General features: G+C 45.3%; 1 protein-coding gene across 2 annotated transcripts in view; it reads right to left on the bottom strand.

The window, feature by feature from the left end:
* Positions 1-6,358, bottom strand: part of SETD2 (SET domain containing 2, histone lysine methyltransferase) — a 55,080-nt gene that overhangs the window by 47,617 nt on the left and 1,105 nt on the right. The window lies entirely within an intron of this gene.

A 6,358-nucleotide genomic window follows, 5' to 3' on the forward strand; every position in this document is an offset into this window, starting at 1 on the left:
AATTCCCAAATTCTGGAACATCCGGAATCCCTCCAGGGATGAGGAGGATCCACACACATGGGGCAGCACCTCCAGGATGATTCCCATGGATTCCCCCCTCTGGAATAGCACAGGAGGGATGGACAGGCGGGAATTCCAGCCCAAAATCCACACAAAAACCCAGCTGTCCAAAGAAACCCCCAAATCCACATTAAATCTAAAATTCCATGGAAATTTTGGCCACAGAGCAGCCAAGGACATCCTTTCACTCCGGATTTTCCCCCCCTCATTAACAATTCCTAATTCAAATTAAAACCGTCCTAAATCCAAAGTTAGGCCGGACTTAAAGCTCAGGCTCAATCCCACCACCAAAACATTTCCCCCACCAGCACCAAGCCACTTCCAGGACTGAAAATTTAGGAATTAGTGGGAATAGGAGGGAATTTTTGCCAAATTTTTCAAAATTTTTTATCATTTTGCTCAAATCCCAAAATTATCTGTGCCAGGAGAAATTTCCTCCTTTTTTAAGTTGCTCTTTGTAAATTCCTCTATTTAAATTAAAATAGATTTCAGCAGGAAAAGGATTTTGGGAGGAAGTCCTGGAAGCTGAAAACTTGAAGAATTTAGGAATTTTGAAATAATAAAGATAATAATCAGGAAAATCCCAATAATTAGGAAAAATAATCAGGAAAATCCCAGTTTACTTACAACTGTTGCTACCGGGGACCGAGACAAGGATTCACTCCCAAGGATTGGGATCCATTCCCAAGGATGGAGATTCATTCCCAAGGATGGAGATTCATTCCCAAGGATGAGCATTCATTCCCAAGGATTGGGATTCACTCCTAAAGATCGGGATTCACTCCCAAGGATTGGGATCCATTCCCAAGGATTGGGATCCATTCCCAAGGATGGAGATTCATTCCCAATGATGGAGATTCATTCCCAAGGATGAGCATTCATTCCCAAGGATTGGGATTCATTCCCAAGGATTGGGATCCATTGTCAAGGATTGGGATCCATTCCCAAGGATGGAGATTCATTCCCAAGGATGAGCATTCATTCCCAAGGACTGGGATTCACTCCTAAAGATCGGGATTCACTCCCAAGGATTGGGATCCATTGTCAAGGATTGGGATCCATTCCCAAGGATGGAGATTCATTCCCAAGGATGAGCATTCATTCCCAAGGACTGGGATTCACTCCTAAAGATCGGGATTCACTCCCAAGGATTGGGATCCATTCCCAAGGATGGAGATTCATTCCCAAGGATTTGGATTCATTCCCAAGGATTGGGATCCATTGTCAAGGATTGGGATCCATTCCCAAGGATGGAGATTCATTCCCAAGGATTGGGATCCATTCCCAAGGATTGGGATTCACTCCCAAGGATGGAGATTCATTCCCAAGGATGGAGATTCATTCCCAAGGATGAGGATTCATTCCCAAGGATTGGGATCCATTCCCAAGGATTTGGATTCATTCCCAAGGATGGAGATTCACTCCCAAGGACTGGGATTAATTCCAAAGGATTGGGATCCATTCCCAAGGATGGAGATTCATTCCCAAGGATTGGGATCCACTCCCAAGGATGAGGATTCACTCCCAAGGATTGGGATCCATTCCCAAGGATGGAGATTCATTCCCAAGGATGAGCATTCATTCCCAAGGACTGGGATTCACTCCTAAAGATCGGGATTCATTCCCAAGGATTGGGATTCATTCCCAAGGATGGAGATTCATTCCCAAGGATTTGGATTCATTCCCAAGGATGGAGATTCATTCCCAAGGATTGGGATTCACTCCCAAGGATTGGGATTCACTCCCAAGGATTGGGATTAATTCCAAAGGATTGGGATCCATTCCCAAGGATGGAGATTCATTCCCAAGGATTGGGATCCACTCCCAAGGATGAGGATTCACTCCCAAGGATTGGGATCCATTCCCAAGGATGGAGATTCATTCCCAAGGATTGGGATCCATTCCCAAAGATGGGGATTCACTCCCAAGGATTGGGATCCATTCCCAAGGATTGGGATCCATTCCCAAGGATTGGGATCCATTCCCAAGGATGGAGATTCACTCCCAAGGATTGGGATCCATTCCCAAGGATTGGGATCCATTCCCAAGGATTGGGATTCATTCCCAAGGATGGAGATTCACTCCCAAGGATTGGGATCCATTCCCAAGGATTGGGATTCACTCCCAGCACCTGGACAGGCAGAGGTTCTGAGACTCCACCTGAGCTGAGCAAAGAATTTGGGATTTGTGCTGAAAATCAGGGAAAAAACTCCTGGAGCAGCAAAGCCCCTCCCTCAGAGGGGGAGGATTTGGGAATGGCTCCAGGATCCAGCACTTGCTGCTTTCCCAGGAAAACCGGGAATTTTCCCGGAATGAGGCAGCGAATTCCAAGCTGGATCTTCTGGAGCCTGAATGACATCACCCCCCCAGGCACTGCTCGGCACCTTTGTCTCCCAAAATCCCTGGAAAACAAGGAATTCTCTCTTTGGGACACAGATGGATAAGGTGGCACCAGTTCCCAACATCCCTAAAAAAAAAGGAGCCATCCCTGACATCTCCATCCCGAGATTCTGGGGTAAAACCATGGAATTTTAGTGCAACACCAAATACTCCCAAAATTCAGCAGAGCCCCAAATGTCCCGTTCTGAACCCAAACTCTTCCCAAATTTATCAATGGAATAAAGAAATAAATGGAAATAAGTGGAAATAAATAGAAATAAATTGAAATAAATAGAAATAAATTGAAATAAATTGAAATAAATAAAAAGAAATAAAAATAAATTGAAATAAATTGAAATAAATAGAAATAGAAATAAATAGAAATAAATTGAAATACATAGAAATACATAGAAATTGAAATAAATGGAAATAAATGGAAATAAATTGAAATAAATAGAAATAAATCAAAAGAAACACAGAGAAATCAAAATAAATAGATATAAAGTGTAATAAATATCAATACATTGAAATAAATGGAAATAAATTGAAATAAATAGAAATAAATCAAAAGCAATAGAAAGACATCAAAATAAATAGTAATAAATAGAAATAAATATCAATACATCAAAATAGATGGAAACAAATCAAAATAAATAGAGAAAAATAGAGAGAAATAGAAAGAAGTCAAAATAAACTGTAATAAATTGAAATAAATCAAGATAAATAAAGATAGAGAAAAATAGAAATAAATATATGTAAATAGAAATAAATAAATAGGAATAAATAGGAATAAATAGAAATAAATAGAAATAAATAAATAGAAATAACTAGAAATAAATAAATAGAAATAAATAGAAATAAATAAATAGAAATAAATAAATAGAAATAAGTCTAAATTCTCCAAGGATTTCTTTCTTACCCAATTACAGCTGAAGTTTAACATCCTGGGATTTTGCCCAGCAGGAGCAGGGACACCTTGGGAATTGCTCTCAATTCCACAGGAGAGAATAAATCCCTTCCTTGCTCCTTTACACCAGAAATTTCCCATAAAATTCCAAGCTGGGAACGTCGTGCAGGCAAGCACGAGGCACCAGGAGCAGGTAAAGCTCCAAAAAACACCAAGAACCAGGCTCTGGAATTTTTTCCTGTTGGATTTCCACTCCAATTCTGGAATTCCAGATAAATTCTGGAATTATAAAGGTGCTGGGGAAGCTGGAAAATCTTGGAGCAATCCAGAGGGAATCCAATGGAAATGGGGCTCCTGATCCAGGCTGATGCCTCTTCCTCACATCAGTATTTTGGGATCAAATCTGGACTCCTGGCTTGGATTCTCCTGAATTTTAGGTCCAGCTCCAAGTCATTCCCTCTGGGGTGGATCCCAAAAAGCTGAATTTTGCAGGAGAGGTGCAGCCACAGGGATGGAGCATTTTTAGGGAAGTTTACCTCCAAAAAATGGGAAAAGTCAGGTAAAAAAATCAGGGAAAAATGAAACAACCCATTCTACCAACATTCCATCAACCAGAGCCACACCTGGATGTCCTCAAGACTTTTCCTCAAGGAATTCTACAATTCTGGAAGGAAAAACACCCGTTAAAAACAGGTGTTGATAAATCCTCTCTTCCTTTCTAAATATCCAAAGAAATCAGATTTAAAATTGCCCTGAGAAGCTCCAGCTGCCCCATTCCTGGAAATGTCCCAGGTCAGGATCCCAAAGCCAAAGATATAAAGTGAATTTTCCTTAACTAATCCAACTTTCCAGACACATTAAAGCTGGAAAACCCCAGGACAGAACCCCATGGAAAACCTCAGGCAGCCAGAGTCGAGTTTTTCCCTTTCCTCTCTCCATCTCACAGCCCATCATTAATAAATCATGGGACCATCATTAATAAAAGGAGGAGCATTCCAAGGGAATTGCAGATGGAAAACTCAGCCAGGTGGATCAGGAGGTGCTCCAGGATCCGAAGGTGGCTGTTCCACCACGGCACATCCGCCTGTGCAGAGGGAACCGACCCCCTGGGATGGTTTCCATCAGGGAAAGGCAGAAAACGGAATCCAGATTCCCAGAAAAACCAGCCAGTCCCAAAGTGACACCGACAGGGAACAGCCTGGGAGACTCTACAGTATGAACATCAAAAATAAAATCCTTGGCAACAGCCACAGCCAAAATCCTGGAGCTCCAGACTGTCGGAATCCGTATCAAAACCGAAGGAATCCGCTCTGATCCTAAACCCCAACGCTCCGAACCACCCGGCACGGGCCCACCGGGATCACCGGCGTGCCAGGGAAAGCATCTTCCCCCAAAATGGAGCTGAATTCCCGTTGGGAGCTCTCCAGGAGCAGATGGATGAATGCAGCTGCCATTATGACACGAGGAAAAGAAATCCTTGGAGTCTCAGCTCAGAGGGGTCGCCGCTCCAAGAGGTTCCTGCATCCTCAGGATGGCAAATCTTGGAATCTTCTCCCAGGAAACAGCAGTTGAAGCGGCTGCTGCTCACGGCAGGATACAAACATCCATCGGTGTCCATCGGGAACAGCTTGTCCAGAGCAGCTGGGGCTGCCCCAGATTCCTGGGAATGTCCAAGGTCAGGCTGGACAGGGCTTGGAGCAGCCTGGGAGGTGTCCCTGGCACTGGGTGAGCTTTGAGGTCCTTTCCAACCCAAACCATCCAGGATTCTAAGCAGCTCCATGGAGAAGCTCCATGTGGACGTGGTGGTGGCAGCTGCGAGCTCTGGGAATTGGGCTGGCCCAAATTTAAGCATCCAAAGAGTCAAGGAGACCTGGTTCTGCTGGATACCGAAGCTCCCAGGAATCCGAGCTCTGCTTGATGAGCGGACACGGAGAGCGAGCCACGAGGTAAAAACGAGCCAGAGTTCCTTTCCTACAGGAAAATCCCAGTGAAAGCTGTCGGCTCCCGGCTCAGCATCCACCTGCTCCGGCCAGCCTGGAGCTCCAGCTCATCCCTGGAAGTGCCCAGGGCCAGCTCGGATGGGGCTTGGAGCAGCCTGGGACAGTGGGAGGTGTCCCTGCCATGGGATGATCCTCAGGGCCCCTTCCCACCCAAACCATCCAGAGAGTAATTCCCAGCAAAAGGAAGGGATTCACCAGGCTCTCCAAGCAGCACAATCCCAACGTTCCAAGCTACCAAAGCAACTCATCCCAAAAAACCAACCCCGCATGTCCTTCCTCATCCCACCCCGCGGCGGGTACAGAACGGGGGAAGCCACAACCGCCCCACAGCCGGCACGGTTCATTCGGAATTCCGCTCTTCCCAAACACCCAACTGACCCTCAGACATTCCCAACAACCTTCAGCCAACTATCCCAAATCAACGCGGCTCGGACGTGCAGGGAATGCCGGGATTTGAGGTGGGGATGGGGAAATAACAACACTAAAAACACCGGGAGACCTCCCAAAAACTTTGTGAGTGCCAACACGGAACACCCAGCCCAAGGAAACCCCAAAATCACGCAAATTAATCCATAATTCCATTAAAAAGTCGTCAGAGGAGCCGCTCCAGCTCCTTTCAACAGCCCAGGTTGGCACCACTGGATATTTTTAGACAACAAACAGCGACGTGAGACAACCTGGACACTTCTGGACACCAAATTCCAAGTGCCAAACCAATCCCAGGCACGAGGGTTCCTCCACACGCTCCAAACGACAAAGGCAAAACACCTGAATTAGCCTGAAAGTTTTGAGGTGAACAAGAGAGTCCTTTGGACCCAGAGGGTCTCCTGGGAAGGGATCATCCCAGCAGGGTTAAGCTGAAGTAAACCAGGATTTACTCCCAACCTGGGACAAAACACAACCCGGATTCCAAATGAAATCCTCCATTCCTCACTAATTTTAGAAGGCTCAGCCACCAGCACCGTTTCAGCTGCAACAAGGGGAAGCTGTTCCTCAGCTGCTCCAGGTGGGC

The sequence above is a fragment of the Pseudopodoces humilis genome, chromosome 1 (genome assembly GCF_049639895.1).
Source record: "Pseudopodoces humilis isolate 2021_Gansu_Grassland_sample_001 chromosome 1, ASM4963989v1, whole genome shotgun sequence".
Classification (NCBI taxonomy): Eukaryota; Metazoa; Chordata; class Aves; order Passeriformes; family Paridae; genus Pseudopodoces; species Pseudopodoces humilis.